This window comes from Pleurodeles waltl, chromosome 1_2, assembly GCF_031143425.1.
Source record: "Pleurodeles waltl isolate 20211129_DDA chromosome 1_2, aPleWal1.hap1.20221129, whole genome shotgun sequence".
Lineage (NCBI taxonomy): Eukaryota > Metazoa > Chordata > Amphibia > Caudata > Salamandridae > Pleurodeles > Pleurodeles waltl.
The window spans coordinates 129,582,733-129,603,196 of NC_090437.1; positions in this window are offsets into that span (position 1 = coordinate 129,582,733).

Consider the following 20,464-nt stretch of genomic DNA (forward strand, 5'->3'; position numbering starts at 1 on the left):
TGAGTCTCAGATTGTTAGTGTGTGTGACATAGAAAAGTCTGCTTAGACATTCCCTAAAACAAGGGCAAAATCCAAAAAAAGGTTTATAATTATTCAGACATTTGTTTCTTACAAACAATGCTGTGTTCAAGAAGCTGGACACAGGGAGCAGTATCTTTAAGTTGGTGTCAGCTTGGCAAATTTGTAAAGCCTCCTCGTGGTGCCTAGTCCCCATGCTTAAGCAGAGTGGTTTAATCAACTTTGCCCATGCACTTTTGTATGTGGGGCAAACAAAAAAGAACATGCTTGGAATCTTCGCAGACAGCATTACAAACCAGACATGTGTCTTTGTGCAACAAAGGGTTAGACCAGTTACTTGTAAAACTAACTAATGGAAGCGTATCTAACCTTAGCTGGATATAAAGCTCCCTTTGCAGAGGGGCTTGTAAGAGGTCAAGAAAATTGTACATTCATCTTGATTGCCAGATCCAACCCTTGATGACAAATAAAAATGCACTGTGTGTAAATAATAAATTAAGGGCTTATCAGTACTTACTTGTATTAGGAGCCGCCAGAGCCTGGACCTTGGCAGATGATCAAACACACTACTAAGGTCCATAAATGGCAAGTATACAAAGCTCCCTTTAGCTATAGTTTATTTGCTAATGATTAAGTGAAGATGCGCATATTGGTCCATAGTCCCCAGGCTTTCTCGAAAACAAAACTGAGTTTCTGACCGAGTTGCAGCTCAGTCCAGAATTTTATTCAGCAAACTTCTACCAATCATCTTAACTATCAAATCAGTCAAGAGAATTGGTCTGTAAGAACAAGGATCAAACTAATTACCCTTTTTAAAAATCAGTACAATAGTAGAAAAGAAACATAAATAAGGCAGCTGTGTTTTTTACGGGCAGAGTTGAGGACATTGGTAAGCAACAGGACCAGAGATCAGTATTAGACTTTTGTAGATCTGCAGTGAATCCTAGTTTGTTTTAATGGTATAACAGGAGTTAGCGTAGCCTTTGACTTGTAGACTCGGGCCCCCGTCACTTTGTGACTTTTAACCTAGTTAGCTTGCTCTGTCTCAGCCCATTTATTTAAATAATTCTTCTAAGATGGCTGCCTTGTTTATAGTTAGGCCATTTTGTTTAGCTTTATGTTATCAGTGCCACCGCGCTAAGGCGTCAACTCATGCGACAAAGACAAACAAACTGTAGGTGTTCACATTAGGTACTTTACCTCTTTACGCTTTTGAGGGAATTGTTTATATTAATTACCGTCCCAAGCATGATGTGTTATCTATTGTTTGGGAACAACCTACTTGAGGGGACCAAGCGGATCTGTATAAATACATCATAATTTAGACAGATAATCAGAGGGATTCCGACCAGATACTGTTGCTGCTGTCAATGCTGCACATCGCCTTGACGCTGACCCGGACTTCGTGTTCCTACGGAGTCTGAGCTTGAGACCTCATTCCAATGTAACAAGGGTTGGGGGCTCCTTCCAGGGACATGGTATTGGCAGTTTAGGTTTAACATACCAAGCTCTTCTCTAGTTAGAAGGTTAGGCCTATTATGATAGGATACTAGGACATGTTATACACTCTGTCTTTTTATGCTACTGCAAGATGGTGGGGGTCTTCATAATCATGACTCTTGTCTTTACCATTCTATTACTTGCACTGTTCATTATCCTAATCATTGCAGCCCATGCGATTTACCGTAGATTGCAGATTGTGTTAAATAAAAACCTTTAAAACCTTACTGCATCTTCGTTATTGCCTGTGTTTGCTTGAGACATGATGTATCTGTGAGAAAGGGATAATCTCCATTTAACCACGGCACTCCCTGACATGTCATACTTCTGAGTCCATGCGTAAAGGCTGCCACAAATCACCTTTAACTGTTTGGGTTTTTGGTGAGGTACTGCTAGTGAGCCGGAAGGGTTGGGAATACAGTTGCAACTTGTTGTAGGATAGGCAGAGTCGCCTACAAACATAAGTACTGTCATCCTTCAACCAGCAGTCTTGCCCAGAGCAAGAGTCCAAACTACGACAGATCCACAGCACACAGTTATGCCAATGAGCTTTCCCATATTGTTTAGTTTGCAAATATAAAACAACTTCTCAATATTCAAAATAGATGTTAAGAGAAAAATCAGAAAGTGGAACATTGCCAGCCAAATGGTACAAGCCTTCATAACAATAGATATTTTTGAAATTAGATATCCGCTGTAATATGTGTCAAGTACTAACCTGTTCGATCCACGGATACACAATGATGACCCAAGTTGCTTGTTCCCAACTCCACCTAGACGTTGCGTGCCTCCCACTCACATTTCCGTGATCTGCAAGGGAGTGTTCCTGGGGGGGAAAGGGATGGATGAGAGAGAGAGAGAGAAACACAGACGTCTCGTGGCAGGATCAGGATGGCTAGCGGTGGTCTACGAAGAACAGATCTCTCCTATGATAAAAAAACCATTTAGTCAAATAACACTTTTATTGTAACCAATATACTAAAACTTCTCTTCTCCAATTCCCACAAACTAGGTGTACCTGTCAGGGTCCCCTTTCCCACTTTTGATGGCTCTCCCCTCTCTCTAGGGACCTTCAAGAAACAGTATGGAACCTGCAACCAGATACAAAGTTTAGCCGTCTATGGTATCTACATGTATTCCCACCTTGTTCCCAAGTCAATGTGGCCCCACTGGAAGACCTACCTAAAGTTTTCCAGAAATTCAGTGTACGTCTTGCTCGTTGGGTCTTGATGAGACTTTCTAAATCATAGTCACACTCACAATCACAGATATATAACAGGCGATAAAGAATGAAAATCAATTCTCAAGTATTTGGATTTCTCAAATATTCAGGAATTAATCAGTGCAGTGTGTTAGTATCGGAAAGAACACAGTTCAGTGTTATAACCAGACCTGGAGCCTAGGGTTAATATACTTAAAGCTCACTTTCGTACTTAATTGGTGTCATCAGTGTTACATCACAGTGACAATTTAGACATGGAAATAACAGACCTTTGATTCACGTTTTGAAGCTAGCGTGCGCCAAGCACTGAGTGTTCTTTTTCATAGGCAATGATTGGTATCAAAACTCCAACAAACGCTCAAATCTGTACTGTCATTGCTAGCTAACAACAATGAGCTTTATTATTTGGCAGACAGCAAGTATTGAAGTAACCAAGGACATTGGTACTATGCATTTCTAGTGCACGCTGCCCGTCCGAACATCTGGCAATCAACTATCAAAAATAAATGGTGAGAAGCCTTTCAGGCATGTGCCGCACGTTACTGCTTTTTATGATGCTAATCTTCTTGATCTCTTCCTTTCTAGAATCAGCATCCGCAATGCTGGGCTGTGGAATAGATGATCAAGGAACAAGCGTGGAGGAAAATCCCACTCTGCATCTGAAGGCCTTTGACAGCAAGCAATCACCTAAAGACTGGTGTGGTTTTAAATACCTGATGCACCTGGCCACACCTAGTCTGAATCATGAGGCTGCTGTACCTGACCACACCCAGTCTAAGTCATGAGGATGCCACAAGCTCAGGCAACAAGTTGGCACGTGCCTTAGATTCCTACAGGAGTTCTAAAACAAGCATTAGTTCACGTGAACATTTCTCAAAGGCAGCAGCAATCATTGGCCCATGCAAGGGCAGGTGATTTGCTTAGGGACACACTTTACTAAATGCCAAATGTGGGTTTTGGAGCATATTCGGGTTCACAGGCCTGACAGTATGTGTCATCAAATTAGGAACAGACCCTATATTGAACATATTTCAGTTAACCACATTCCAGCATAATCTTGAATCTTTTCACCTGAATGCAACCTCCAAAGATTTCCAGGTCTTAATTTTAATTTAAATGTTCTTATTTTTAAGGGCTAATTTATAACTATCTCTGGAAAGGACAATTTCATGTTTACTTCTAAGATTATTAGACAGAGCTCTTATTAAGCCTATCAGCCAGAGAACAAGCAGAATCGAACCAGGTAGAGGTATGAAAAATGTTGCTCCTGACAGATGTCAGAAGTTATTCTTTAATGCTGTCACCCATATCTATGAAGGATTTAACAATTTCTCTGTGGCTTATCACTAAGGATAAACACAAATCAAAGTTAACCTTATTTGTCTTTTAAAAAATTAGTAAAAATTTGCAAGGATCTTGGAGCTTCCATGCAAGCTTTAGGCTGTTATTTTTGGCTGACATGCATAATTTAACACTATTTAAGGAAAGCACTCCTACCACAACACTATCAAGGTCAACAGTAAGAGAACTGTAATCACTATTATAATTCACTTGAACCTGCCAAGTAAGTATGGAATTAATTATCCAAACTTCTTAAAGCAAAAGTATAAATAATATAAAAAGAGAAGCCACGCCCAGTAAATGTGGGAATTAAATAATTTCCCCCATAACAAGTTTTGTTGACATTATAAAGGTCCCTCTGTATAAGATAACTTTAAAGAGTTACGCCACAAGGATTAGTGCTTTGAGTATGAGAATATCTGGGGTTAAAACAGTGTGAGGACAAAATATAAGAACCAATCGTGGCATTAAAGTCACCTAATTTTAGATTAAAATTTTGGCAAATATTTATTCAAGGTTTAATCACTCCATCAGTTGCATTAAAGAAGGCACAACATTTGCAAATGAGTTTAGTATTAGCCCACATCTCATGTAAAAGTAATCTTTTATTTCAATTTTAAAACTGAGCTCATAGGTGGGGCTCAATTGAAGCTTTACTACTCAGTTTTTTTTAAAGGCTGAAATCCCTGTGCGGCCTGTCTGAATAATATATTATTCAATCCATGTCTTCTGCTCCATCTGGTAATAGTTTGACCTTATTTAACCATTTCCAATAGATAGAAGGTCTACATTAGAATGACTTATGTTCATGTATTGTTTCTTCAGTTGAGGCCGCCAGTTCTAATAATTATTTGTTCTCATCCGCACAGGAGGATTTATTTAACAACATGGTTATTGTTAGCCTAACCAGCTATGTCACTGGTATTTCGTTTAAGATCAACGTGCAAGACTGGCTGTCATTTATAAATGCCAATGACATATTACTATTAAACATTGGGTTTTAAAAGTAGGACCAATCCACACAACCCTCCTCGCAAACACATTCATATTGTAACTATTGATGTTTTTTTTCAAGTGTTTCGCAAGCCAGTGTACCACTTTTTTAAAATTGTCATTCTAACTTACCCCTGAACACAAAGGTGGAACGTCGGCAAGTATCAAAACACAAGCTTCAGGGGTAAATTTAAAATTGATGACGGTGCAATTGTACAGGTGGGCAAATTGTTAAGAGTGAAAGCTGGGTCCTTGTAGGAAGTTGGCTCTGTATGCACTATTTCAAAGTAAGGAATAGTATGCACAGAGTCCAAGGGTTCCCCTTAGAGGTAAGATAGTGGCAAAAAGAGATAATACTAATGCTCTATTTTGTGGTAGTGTGGTCGAGCAGTAGGCTTATCAAAGGAGTAGTGTTAAGCATTTGTTGTACATACACACAGGCAATAAATGAGGAACACACACTCAGAGACAATTCCAGGCCAATAGTTTTTTGTATAGAAAAATATCTTTTCTTCGTTTATTTTAAGAACCACAGGTTCAAATTCTACATGTAATACTTTGCATGAAAGGTATTGTAGGTAAGTACTTTAGGAACTTTGAATAATCACAATAGCATATATACTTTTCAAATAAAACACATATAGCTATTTTAAAACTAGACACAGTGCAATTTTAACAGTTCCTAGGGGAGGTAAGTAATTGTTAGTTCTTGCAGGTAAGTAAACCACCTACGGGGTTCAAGTTTGGGTCCAAGGTAGCCCACCGTTGGGGGTTCAGAGCAACCCCAAAGTTACCACACCAGCAGCTCAGGGCCGGTCAGGTGCAGAGTTCAAAGTGGTGCCCAAAACACATAGGCTTCAATGGAGAAGGGGGTGCCCCGGTTCCAGTCTGCCAGCAGGTAAGTACCCGCGCCTTCGGAGGGCAGACCAGGGGGGTTTTGTAGGGCACCGGGGGGGGCACAAGTTAGCACAGAAAGTACACCCTCAGCAGCACGGGGGCGGCTGGGTGCAGTGTGCCAACACACGTCAGGTTTGTCGTTGAAATCAATGGGAGACCAAGGGGTCTCTTCAGCGATGCAGGCAGGCAAGGGGGGGCTCCTCGGGGTAGCCACCACCTGGGCAAGGGAGAGGGCCTCCTGGGGGTCACTCCTGCACTGGAGTTCCGATCTTTCAGGTCCTGGGGGCTGCGGGTGCAGGGTCTTTGCCAGGTGTCGGGATCTGGGAATCAGGCAGTCGCGGTCAGGGGGAGCCTCGGGATTCCCACTGCAGGCGTCGCTGTGGGGGCTCAGGGGGGACATCTTTGGTTACTCACAGTCTCGGAGTCACCGGGGAGTCCTCCCTGAAGTGTTGTTTCTCCAAAAGTCGAGCCGGGGGCGTCGGGTGTAGAGTTGCAAGTCTCACGCTTCTGGCGGGAAACGCAGTTGTCCTTAAGTTGCTTCTTTGGAAACAAAGTTGCAGTCTTGGGTGAACAGGGCCGCTGTTCTCAGGAGTTTCTTGGTCCTTTTAGAGCAGGGCAGTCCTCTGAGGATTCAGAGGTCGCTGGTCCTGGGGAAAGCGTCGCTGGAGCAGTTTTCTTCCAAAGGGGGGAGACAGGCCGGTAGAGCTGGGGCCAAAGCAGTTGGTGTCTCCGTCTTCTCTGCAGGGTTTTTCAGCTCAGCAGTCCTCTTCTTCTTAGGTTGCAGGAATCTGAGTTCCTAGGTTCAGGGGAGCCCTTAAATACAGAATTTAGGGGTGTGTTTAGGTCAGGGAGGGCAGTAGCCAATGGCTACTAGCCCTGAGGGTGGCTACACCCTCATTGTGCCTCCTCCCAAGGGGAGGGGGTCACATTCCTATCCCTATTGGGGGGATCCTCCATCTGCAAGATGGAGGATTCCTAAAAGTCAGAGTCACTTCAGCTCAGGTTGCCTTAGGGGCTGTCCTGACTGGCCAGTGACTCCTCCTTGTTTTTCTCATTATCTCCTCCGGCCTTGCCGCCAAAAGTGGGGCCGTGGCCGGAGGGGGCGGGCAACTCCACTAGCTGGAATGCCCTGTGGTGCTGGAACAAAGGGGGTGAGCCTTTGAGGCTCACCGCCAGGTGTTACAGCTCCTGCCTGGGGGAGGTGATAGCATCTCCACCCAGTGCAGGCTTTGTTACTAGCCACAGAGTGACAAAGGCACTCTCCCCATGTGGCCAGCAACATGTCTCGAGTGTGGCAGGCTGCTAAAACCAGTCAGCCTACACGGGTAGTTGGTTAAGGTTTCAGGGGGCACCTCTAAGGTGCCCTCTGGGGTGTATTTTACAATAAAATGTACACTGGCATCAGTGTGCATTTATTGTGCTGAGAAGTTTGATACCAAACTTCCCAGTTTTCAGTGTAGCCATTATGGTGCTGGGGAGTTCGTGTTTGACAGACTCCCAGACCATATACTCTTATGGCTACCCTGCACTTACAATGTCTAAGGTTTGGCTTAGACACTGTAGGGGCACAGTGCTCATGCACTGTTGCCCTCACCCATGGTATAGTGCACCCTGCCTTAGGGCTGTAAGGCCTGCTAGAGGGGTGACTTATCTATACTGCATAGGCAGTGTGAGGTTGGCATGGCACCCTGAGGGGAATGCCATGTCGACTTACTCGTTTTGTCCTCACCAGCACACACAAGCTGGTAAGCAGTGTGTCTGTGCTGAGTGAGGGGTCCCCAGGGTGGCATAAGATATGCTGCAGCCCTTAGAGACCTTCCCTGGCATCAGGGCCCTTGGTACCAGGGGTACCAGTTACAAGGGACTTACCTGGATGCAAGGGTGTGCCAATTGTGAAAACAAAATTACAGGTTAGGGAAAGAACACTGATGCTGGGGCCTGGTTGGCAGGCCTCAGCACACTTTCAAATCAAAACATAGCATCAGCAAAGGCAAAAAGTCAGGGGGTAACCATGCCAAGGAGGCATTTCCTTACAGTCCTGCTCTACGGGATTTGACTCAAAGCACTAAAACCAACAAAAATATCCAAGGAATTAGGAAAAACATCAACGGCCTTACATCCAGAACTCGTGAAGCTGGGAACTGGTTGAATAAAATAGAGACTAAACCAGAACTGTCATTCATATGAAATATAGCTGGGTTCTCAGCATCAGCACTAGATGGAACAGATATCATCATTTGAGTATTATCAGCCAAAGCAGTTGCTGCCAGGAAAGCATAAGTAACAAGGATTAGTGAGGTAAAGAAGTAGGATACTTGGGGGAGGCATGGATTGCACCCAAGAAAAATGGTCACCTGATTACAGTGTTCCTGCCGATGCCATGAGAAACCTGAACCTTTACCAGGTCGGACCTGTATCTTGAAACCTCAAAAGTAGGGACTTGCTGCCGGGGCTGTCGCTTATGTCACGTGCCAACTTGCGGATCGCCCTGTTTCTTTAATCCACCTTCTTCTATGTGCACCTTCTAGTCTCTGGAATGGGAGCAGGCACATGGGGTTCCCTCTTCCCAGAGAGCATCCACCCTACTCCCATCTGAGCTGTCAGACCTGTGCAGTCAGTCCCACTACATGCAATTGGCGCTCTTAATGCCGTAAGGAGTGCTCTCTGCCTAATGTTCCATACTTGAATCTTTGGTTCTCTGCCCAGACAGAGCATTTTATATTCATTCACTAGCTTTAACTACAAGCCAAGACTAGCAAATAATCTTGTATTTTGCCAACGCTCCTTTCAATGGGAAATGGTCATACTGTTGAATGCTTAGTGTGCTTCACTAATCTTGCATCGCAATTGCAAGTATATTTCTACTTGATCCTTCCTTATTCATAACTTTTACTTTTTATCACTATATACCCCTTTGTCATCCATTTATTTGGCCAGGCACTGTCAGGCACACTGCTAAGATGGCAGCAAGCTGTAAAGTTCCATTTTTCTACTTTCCAGTGATCATTCTCTGCTCTAGTTCCTGATTGCTTCAAATCTCCATGCTTTGCTGTTGTGGCAATTTTATGTGTTACTTATGTTGCTGGTCACACCCACTGCCAGACAAGCACCTATGATAATACTTAAATCTCTCTAACAGATATTATTCATGCCTCTCTTACTTGTGTTCTTCAGACTACTTGCTCGGTGTGCTTTTGTCTCAGCAGCACTTAATTAAAGAGCTTAAGAAGGCATTTGATCTTGCTGCCTCTGCTAATTGCTGTTCGGCTGTGCATGTGTTTCTGCATCATCACCGGTGATTTCTTATTTCTCAGGGTGCTTGTTGCATCATATCAATCTTCCCAATACTCTCTTCCAACTTACACCTTTTGATATTTCTTCCACTCGAATAAAGGTGTTCCTGAAAATCACTCATTGTTATCAAGGCTGACCATATAGAGCTAAACATGTTCCACCTCTTACCGACTTGCCAGTCAAACCTGTAGGAGGCTGGCCTGGCTTGTAGTGGGTACCAGAGGTACTTACACCTTGTGCCAGGTCCAGTTATCCCTTATTAGTGTAGAAGAGGTGTCTCTAGCAGCTAAGGCTGATAGAAGGTAGCTATGGCAGAGTAGCTTAGGCTGAACTTGGAGACATGTAAAGCTCCTACTATAGCACTGGTGTCATATGCACAATATCATAAAAAAACACAATACACAGAAGTACTAAAAATAAAGGTACTTTATTTTTATGACAATATACCAAAAGTATCTCAGTGAGTACCCTCAGTCTGAGGATAAGATATATACACAAGATATATGTACACAAACCAAAATTATTCAGGTAATAGCAAGAAAAGTAATGCAAGCACTGTAAAGTTACAGTAGATTGCAATAGGAGCACAAAGGTATAGGGGCAACACAAACCATATACTCCAAAAGTGGAATGCGAACCACGAATGGACCCCAAACCTATGTGAGCTTGTAGAGGGTCGCTGGAACTGTAAGAAAACATTGAGGGTTAGAAAAATAGCCCAACCCAAGACCCTGAAAGGTAGGTGGGAGGTGCAGGCCAGAGGAGTGGTCACTCCCCTTTCCTTTGTCCAGTTTCATGCCAGAGCAGGGCTGGGGGATCCCTAAACCAGTGTAGACTGGCTTATGCAGAGATGGCACCATCTGTGCCCATGAAAGCATTTCCAGAGGCTGGGGGAGGCTACTCCTCCCCAGCCCTGACACCTATTTCCAAAGGGAGAGGGTGTAACACCCTCTCTCAGAGGAAATCCTTTGTTCTGCCTTCCTGGGCCAGGGCTGCCTGGACCCCAGGAGGGCAGAAACCTGTCTGAGGGATTGGCAGCAGCAGCAGCTGCAGTGGAGACCCCGGAAAGGCAGTTTGGCAGTACCCGGGTACTATGTTAGAGACCCGGGGGATCATGGAATTGTCCCTCAATGCCAGAATGGCATTGGGGTGACAATTCCATGATCTTAGACATGTTACATAGCCATGTTCGGAGTTACCATTGTGATGCTATACATAGGTAGTGACCTATGTATAATGCACACGTGTAATGGTGTCCCCGCACTCACAAAGTCCGGGGAAACGATGTGGAGGCACCTTGGCTAGTGCCAGGGTGCCCACACACTAAGTAACTTTGCACCCAACTTTCACCAGGTGAAGGTTAGACATATAGGTGACTTTAAGTTACTTAAGTGCAGTGGTAAATGGCTGTGAAATAGCGTGGACGTTATTTCACGCAGGCTGCACTGGCAGGCCTGTGTAAGAATTGTTAAAGCTCCCTATGGGTGGCAAAAGAAATGCTGCAGCCCATAGGGATCTCCTGGAACCCCAATACCCTGGGTATCTCAGTACCATATACTAGGGAATTATATGGGTGTACCAGTATGCCAATGTGAATTGGTAAATGTAGTCACTAGCCTGTTAGTGACAAATTTGGAAAGCAGAGACAGCATAACCACTGAGGATCTGGTTACCAGAGCCTCAGTGATACAGTTAGGCATCACACAGGGAACACATATAGGCCCCAAACTTATGAGCACTGGGGTCCTGGCTAGCAGGGTCCAAGTGACACATAGCAAACATACTGACAACATAGGGTTTTCACTATGAGCACTGGGCCCTGGCTAGCAGGATCCCAGTGAGACAGTGAAAACATCCTGACATATGCTCACAAACAGGCCAAAAGTGGGGGTAACAAGGCTAGAAAGAGGCTACTTTCTCACAAAACCCAAAATAGATCAAAATGTATCATTAACTTCAGTTCTTCAGAGACTTCCTGCTCTACGTGATTTAGCTCAAAGCACTAAAACCAACATGAATATGATGGAGAAAGATTTCCAAGGAATTAGGAAAGACATCAAAGCCTGTCCACCCAGAAGTCTTGAAGTTGAGAACCTGGTTGGTAAAGCTGAGGACCACTGTCCTTCACTGGAAAAATCCTCAGATGCTGGTTACACCAAAATAATTTCTCTTTCAAGGGAAGTCACAGAGCTTGAAGATCGTAATCTCAGAAACAATCTCCATATTTCTGGCCTTCTGGAGGTGTCCGATGATTAGGCCAACTCCTGGGTCGAGGTTTTGGAATCTTGGCTACCTACTGTTTATGGGATCACTTTTTCTAGAGCCTTTGAAATTCAGCCTGCACATCATATCACCTCTGTTTAACATCCACATAACCAGAATCATATATCCACCCCTCCAAGATGCTTCATTTTCAAGACACTGTTATTCAGACATTCTGAAGAAATTATCTCACAAATGAAAAAGATAGAGAATGTGACTTGGGAAGGATGTAAAATATCTATTGTACAGGATTACACACACGAGGGACTGTTCAATCCCGGAATTGTTTCCTAGCCCTTTGCACCACGCTATGTAAACTTTCATTTCCATTCCATTTTATAGGTCCTTCCAGATTCAAACTTGTTTTCAATGGAAAGGCAAGAATCCCCAGTGAAGCTGCGGGTCTAGCATCATTCCTATACACAGTAGATCACTCAGATATGTTCATTTGAACAGCTTCTATTGTATACTGTTACTCATTTCTACTATATGGCTGTTAGTTTTTGTTGATTATCTGCTCCCTGTAACTTATAGCTGTAAAATTGATGTAGGTGTGTCTGTTGATGGGAACATGTTTGTGTTTCTCCTGTGATGTATATGTCTTTGTGTGTTTGAGGTGTTTCCTCACTCAGCAAGGTTAGTTGTAATTCAGACAATTGCAACTGACTCACTGCGCTTTTTATTTATTGTTGGTTGCATGGTTTTGGATACTTACTGCTAGGTGTCAGCGGCCTACACTTTGTCTTATGTTTGTGTCTTGAATGGTTCAGTGCAGTACACTTGTGATATCTTTGTCCCACTTTTGTCTCTCAGCTATTTCTCACTAATGTTTTAATACTGCTATTCACTGTTGTATTTTGCTCGAGATAGACTCTCATATCCATGTGCTACTATAATTATGGCACTATTGTTCTTTTTGACTTAATTTCAGAGTTGTTAATTCCACCCATCATCAATACCTTTACAACACCTTGATATATGTTTTCTACATGTATACTAATCTCTCATTATGACTCTTAATATCCAACCTGTTTATCTCACGTCTCTAACTTGTGCTTTTAAGGATGATCTGGAATTTTATACTGATTCAATTTTAAGGTTAACTCCACCAGCAAACAATATCTTTGCACCATCGTGATAAATGTTTCTACATGCGTTTTAGTTTTTCTTACACTTACTTTTCAACCTGCTTATTTTAAATCACTAATTAGTAATAACAGACTCTGTATCTATGGTTGTATTATAATTTAATACTGCAGTCTCTTCCACACCATCTCTGTGTCACTCTGTCACTTGGTGCCATATATTCCCATTTGTTCTGTGTATGGTGTGATGTTAGGTGTATCTCAACTCTTAGGTGCATAGGATTATTTCAATTGCCAAGTACTTTTATATATATATAGTAGGCAGGGCCACTGGAATTATGAGTAAATTATGCGGCAAGAAAAGTCAAATTATGCAGCATAATGTGGTACATTTTGCAATAGCATAACTTCATTATTTCATCATTTTTTTACTTGGTAACACTGTATGAACATTGGGTTGCACCCTATTAGTACCAGTTTAACACCCAAATATAGCAACAAGCAACAAAAAAGTGACCATTCAAGCTTTGCAAAGGGCCTTGCACTGCACAGCAACACGTGTTGCTGCATTTTTTTGTAAATACTGAACCTTTTAAGATAGAAACTATTTTTTTGTTAAAATCACCAGATTATGTGTCAGATGATGGATTATGTGGCAAATGCAGCAAATTTATATTCATGCGAAAATCGTCACTGCTGCAAAATCACATAATTCCAGTGGCCCTGACAGTAGGTTGCTCTGTTGTTGCAATACAGATATAGCCTGCTTTGTCTAGGTTGCTTTGGTCACCTTAAAGTATCACTATGTTGCTGAGTTGAATTGTTTATCATATTGTACGTTATGTCATCTTAGTTTATATTGTTTTCTTTTCTTCTCACATGGTCTCCTCATTTAGCCAACCACTGCGCCTCTCTGGGCTCCTCTTTAATACTATCACCTATTTCTTATCGCTTCTCTTTGACGCTCCTCAAACAATGGTTTTCACGACAATGTTCCGTCTTTCTGTTCAGCATCTGCTGCTGCAGTCCTCTGGCACTTCCTCCCCTGTTCCTCTCTTTTCTCTGTACTTCCATTGGTTGGTTATTATGAGCTCTAGGGCTCTAGTGGGTGGGATTGGGTGGTTTGTCTTATTGTTTAGGTTTTATGTTGGCTCATTATGTCCCCTCTCCTTTTTACACTCTCTCTTCTTCTCTTTCTTTCATGTTAGCTATGAAGGCTTGATTTCTTTGTCCTTTTATTACTCCACGTTTTCATTATGTTTGTTTATACTCCTGATGCCCCCAGCCACTGCTAACATTAAAATACGCTCCTTGCATACCAAGGGGATAAATCACTCGGGGGGATGAAAAGAGATTATTAACTACTTCCATAAATTAAAAGGAGATATTATACTCCTACAAGAAAAAAGATTAAAGAAAAGATCAGTGAAAATTAATTATCATTGGCTATCTGACCACTGCTTTTCACCAGCCTAAAGTAAAAAGAACAGAGTAATATCTCTAATAACTTGAAAATTAAACCTCTCTACCGTATTGGTTTCTCAGGATAAAGAGGGTAGGTTGGTTATTATTATTCCTGTTTAAATTGCAGATACCAAAATTTATATAAGCAATATTTACACCCTAGCAAAAGATGTCCCAACAATTTGGACCTCACTTCATAATTCTATTGCTGATCTACCCTCTAATGCTGGCATTGTATTAGGTGGTGATTTTAATCTTCACTTAGATAGCAATTTAGACAGTATTTCTAAAACAAAATTATTAGCCCAATAATCACATTCTAGCATGACTAACTTATTTAAATCTCTTCCACTCACGGATCCTTTGACCCTCTTTCACACAAAAGACAATGGTTTGACTTTACTTTTTTTTCCAACCCTCATGACACCCTATCTCGAATTGTACCTTTTGAAATATGTTTCTAACACCATTATAGAACCAATGTTGGTCTCAGACCATGGACATGTATTTCTGGATATTTCTCTAAATGGGGTATTTTCTTCTCCAAAATCTTGGAAGATGAAAGACTGTCTTGTTGAAGACCATAACTTAAAACAGAGCATACACACTGATCAGTAATTTTATCAAAGAAAACAACATTCAATACTTTTTCCCAGAAATCTTTTGGGGGTCACTCAAAGCGTGTCTTAGGGGTACTATGACACATCTCATGGCAGGCGAAAACAAACAGGATAATAGAAGGCTTGATGAACTAGAGTCGTAACTCAAACATCTAGAAGACAAACTCAACCACACTAAAGGCTCAGACTACCTCCCTTCACTTAAAAACTTCAATATGAATATAATCATTTGCTAAGCAAAAAAGCCCTCAGGTGCTTAAAATGTAATAAAGCTAAGAAGTCTAGTAATACAAACAAAACTGGCTGCTCCCTTGCTAACTACCTAAAATATACAAATACTAAATCTAATGTTCCTTCCATGAAGACTCCTTCTGGTCTCATAACCTCCAACAGATGCTTTTAAATCTTTCATAATTATCAGTACACCGCTGAAGCTGTTACCACACCTGCTGATTGTGAAGCTTACTTAGACATAATTTCTCTCCCAGTGCTTGATGATTACTCTTGCCAATACTTAAAATAAATCTATCTCCTCTGAAGAGCTCATTGATGCCATCCATTCTCTGAAATGGGGGAAAGACCCTGACCCAGATGGGTTAATTACTAGATTCTACACAGAGTACCAAGATATGCTCTGAACCCCCTACTTAATCTGTTCACTCACTTCTCCGTGCCTGGCGAAGTGGCAATCACTGCTGCCAATGCTACGACTGTAGTCATCTCTAAAGTTGGGAAGGATCTGCTTGATGTTAAACATTGAATACAAAATGTATGCATCATTTTTTGCACACATATTAGAGAAGGTTATACACATTTGAGTACATCCCTCCCAGGCGAGTTTCTTAAAGAAAAGAATGGTATATGATAACATCCAGACTTTCTGTCATGCCTTTGAAAGGGCAAAAAGCCTATCCTCCTCGTTGGCGGGTATTTCTCTGGATATCAAAAAGGCTTTCGACAGAGTCTTGTGGTGTTTTTTACAATCGGTTCTCAGTCTATTCAAATTGGTTGATCAGTTTTCTAACATGCTTAATGCTTTATACTATGATCCATCAGCCTCTGTTAAAGTCAAAGAATTTGTTTCCTAACCTTTTGTCCTTCGTGGCACCAGGGGAGGTTGCTCTCTTTCTTCTCTGCTGTTTCTGCTTTCTATAAAGCCTCTTTTCATTCTGATTACATCTAAGCCATTGATAGCTGGTATCACCTTTTCTTCCAGCCAATATGTGATGGGGCGTCTTCCTCCGAAGCCGCCCCTCGGTGCCCAGGGGACACATCTCAGTGTGAGGGAGGCCCCTGGGGGGCCTTCTGGTGACTACCGTCCTGACCCGGAAGCTCTTCTGGGAGATTCCGGCAACCCCGCGGAGAACAGAGCCACGGGGCTTTTTAACCCCTACTGTGCCCTGGACGAGGTGAACTCCCCCCCTGTGCTCCCACCCACCCTCCCAAGGCAGAGATGGAAGGGGAAGCCCTTCCCCTTCCACCCCGACCCCCCCACCCCCCCTGTGACGTCAGCACGAGATTGCACGCTGATTTGTCACAGGGCCTCCTCCCATCGCGATCGGAAGAGAAATGCTTTGCATTTCTCTTCTGATCACGTGGGGGAGGCCGAGAGAGGCTTCAAAGGAAAGGAAAGTTATTTCCTTCCCTTTGAAGTCTCTGCGTTTCAAAAGCCGGATTGCAAAGCAATCCGGCTTTTGAAACGCCCACTAGACACCAGGGATTTTATTTTTTATTTTTTAAAGTGGCATAAGGGAGTGACCCCTTGGGCAAGGGGCCTTATTGTTATTAGGCCGATCTGCCCCCAGGGGGGGCAGAAACCTCTAGGCGCCAGGGCAAAAATTTGTTTTGTGTTTTTTTTTGTTTGTTTTTTTTAAGGGTTGGGGAGCGACCCATTAGGCAAGGGTCGCTCCTCTGGCGGGCAAATTGTATTTGGACCATTTCTGCCCCCCTTGGGTGCAGATCGGCCGATTTTAGGTCAATCTGCCCCCAAGGAGGCAGAAGCCACTAGGCACCGGGGATTTTTTATTTTGCGCCAATGTCACGCAAGGGGAGCGGGTCGCTCCCGGGGGCGGGTTGGGGGGGGCAAATTTATTTTAGGCCATTTCTGCTCCCCCTGGGGCCAGCTGAGCTAGAGGCCAAAATCTACAGGTAGGCACTTTGCAAAAAACACCTCTGTTTTCTTTAAAAAAAATTGATGTGTCCACGTTGTGTTTTGGGGCATTTCCTGCCACGGGCGCTAGGCCTACCCACACAAGTGAGGTATCATTTTTATCGGGAGACTTGGGGGAACGCTGGGTGGAAGGAAATTTGTGGCTCCTCTCAGATTCCAGAACTTTCTGTCACCGAAATGTGAGGAAAACGTGTTTGTTTAGCCAAATTTTGAGGTTTGCAAAGGATTCTGGGTAACAGAACCTGGTCAGAGCCCCACAAGTCACCCCATCTTGGATTCCCCTAGGTCTCTAGTTTTTAAAAATGCACAGGTTTGGTAGGTTTCCCTAGGTGCCGGCTGAGCTAGAGGCCAAAATCTACAGGTAGGCACTTTGCAAAAAACACCTCTGTTTTCTGTAAAAAAATGTGATGTGTCCAGGTTGTGTTTTGGGGCATTTCCTTTCGCGGGCGCTAGGCCTAACCACACAAGTGAGGTATCATTTTTATCAGGATAATTGGGGGAACATAGAATAGAAAAACAAGTGTTATTGCCCCTTGTCTTTCTCTACATTTTTTCCTTCCAAATATAAGAGAGTGTGTAAAAAAGACGTCTATTTGAGAAATGCCCTGTAATTCAAATGCTAGTATGGTCACCCCGAATTCAGAGATGTGCAAATAACCACTGCTCCTCAACACCTTATCTTGTGCCCATTTTGGAAATACAAAGGTTTTCTTGATAGCTATTTTTCACTCTTTATATTTCAGCAAATGAATTGCTTTATACCCGGTATAGAATGAAAACGCACTGCAGGGTGCAGCTCATTTATTGGCTCTGGGTACCTAGGGTTCTTGATGAACCTACAAGCCCTATATATCCCCGCAACCAGAAGAGTCCAGCAGACGTAACGGTATATTACTTTAAAACATCTGACATTGCAAGAAAAAGTTACAGAGTAAAACGTAGAGAAAAAGTGCTGTTTTTTTCACCTCAATATTTTTCTTTTTCAGTTGTTATTTTCTGTAGGAAACCCTTGTAGGATCTACACAAATTACCCCTTGCTGAATTCAGAATTTTGTAGAGATGTTTATGTTTCTGGGATCCAGCATTGGTCTCATGCCCATTTCTGTCACTGACTGGAAGGAGGCTGAAAGCACAAAAAATTGTAAAAATGGGGTATGTCCCAGTAAAATGCCAAATTTGTGTTGAAAACTTGGGTTTTCTGAGTCAAGTCTGCCTTTTCCTGAAAGCTGGGAAGCTGGCAATTTTAGCACCACAAACCCTTTGTTGATGCCATTTTCAGGGGAAAAACCACAAGCCTTCTTCTGCAGCCACTTTTTCCCATTTTTAAAAAAAAAAATGAAATTCTCACTGTATTTTGGCTACTTTCTTGGCCTCCTTCAGGGGAACCCACAAAGTCTGGGTACCTCTAGAATCTCTAGGATGTTGGAAAAAAAGGACGCAAATTTGGCTTGGCTAGCTTATGTGGACAAAAAGTTATGACGGCCTAAGCGCGAACTGCCCCAAATAGCCAAAAAAAAGGCCGGCACAGGAGGGGGAAAAGGCCTGGCAGCGAAGGGGTTAAAGTCCCCAGCCATCGTACGAGAGGAACACGGCCGGAAGCAGAGGAGGGATCCCGAAGACCCGCCAACGCCATCCCAGAGAAACGCGGCCAGCTGACGTCTCAGTAAACAGGTGCCCAGGAGGAAGCCTGCGCTGAATCCGGCCACACTCTGGAGAGCGTGGCCACACCAGGTACGGGAGGGGGAAGATAGCAGGGGGAGAGGTCGAGAACAGTGGGTTTTGCAGGTTTGGTTCAGTTTTTGTTTTGGTATGTTTAGTTTCTCCCCACTTACAACGAGTTCAATTTCTTTATTTGTTTTTTCTCTGTGACTGAGGGGTTTGGGAGCTGAGTTTTGAAACAACACGGCCAACAACCCTAGACACCTGTGTTTTGCTCCTGGAGCCTCCAAACTGTTTTCCTTTATGAGCGCGCGGATTGTAAAAACCACCCTGAACTCGATCATAGCGGCAGGAAATTGGTTAAAGTAATGGTTTATTTTTTTATATTATTATTATGGCACAACTCAGGTTCAGTTAGGTGGTACTATTGAGTAGGAGGAAGAAAACAATTTTTTTAGTGTCGAACTTAAACTACAAGACAAAATAAACATACTGCAACTACACAGTCTGCTAGAACACGTAGAAAAGCCAGATAAAGAGAACAAATACCCCATTTAGCCAAAAGGAGAGAGAGAGAAGAGAGAGAGGAAAAGGGAAAGAAGAGAAAAGAGAGTGAGAAAGAAGACAGATAGGAAAAGGGAAAGAAGAGAAAAGAAGGAAGGAACCAGTGAGAAGAACTAAAGGAAAGACAGAAGAGAAGCAGGAAAAGGAGGTACTAGTAAAAGAAAAAGAAAAAAGGAGAGAAAGAAAAAAAGAAAAGGATAAAGAAAGAGTCTGTTCACACAAAGAAGGAAGAAAAGGGACAAAAGGGGGGGGGAGGCTGAAAAGAGAAAAGAAGGGAGAACTACTTACCCAATACCTGTGTTCTTCTTTCTTTTACATGCTCCTCCTGAGTGGACCGTGGGGAACGAAAGAGAGAAGAAGAAAACCCATGAAGGCCCAGATAAAGAAGGAAAAGAACAAAAGGCCATCAAAGACAATCTAAAAGACTGATATTATCATATGTCCAATCAATAAAACTTTTTTCTAACAATACATCAGCGTCCCTCCATTTTCTGATGCCTCTCACACCATACAAATCTGCTGCATATGCAGATTACATCCTTACTTTCACTGAAAATGCTGACTGGCACTTCCAGTCATCAGGTCAACTACACAGGAGTTCCTGCAGGTTTCTTGATATTCACTCAAAAAATATAAAATTCAGGTTTTCCCTCTGAATTTGTACTGTCAGAGTGCTGTGACTCGGTCTCTAGGTCTGAAGTGGCAAAACAAGTCCATAAAATACTTGGGAATCTTGGGAAAGGACACGATGGACACATTGGCAATTAATTAAAACACTGCCTCAATACAATTTAAAACACTCCTATTAAACTGGTCTCCCAAAAATATACCTGATGAGGTAGTAATGAAAATGATGATTAGTCCCCTGGTAAATTTTCGAACCAGCATGTTACCCCTCCAGTTCTCTCACAGTTTTTTTTCAAATCTGTTGATTGTTTGATCTCTAATTTTTAATGGAAGGAGAAAAAACGAGAACTGCTATGCCAAAGCGTAAACCCCCATAATCTGATGGAGGCATAACATTTCTGGACTTCTACAAATAACAAAACTGCCTTTTTATGCTACCACCAAAGGACCTAACGGTTCCACCGTTCATCCTCAAACACACCCTGCTGGCTCCAAATTGTATGGAGTACCTTATTCCCAATCCTTTTATCTTCCACTTTAACCATTCAGAATCCTCAGCTATTGAACGTTTCCCACCCCCGTCCATTATCTTGCACACTAGGGAAGCCTTGACAATACTAGACCGTAGAATGGTGTATAAATTACAAAACAAAATCTACCTTTCTCTGGGACAATAAATACATAAAGATAGTCTCACACTCCATTTTCTGAGAACTTTGGGCAAAACCAGGGATCAACCTCTTAAAAG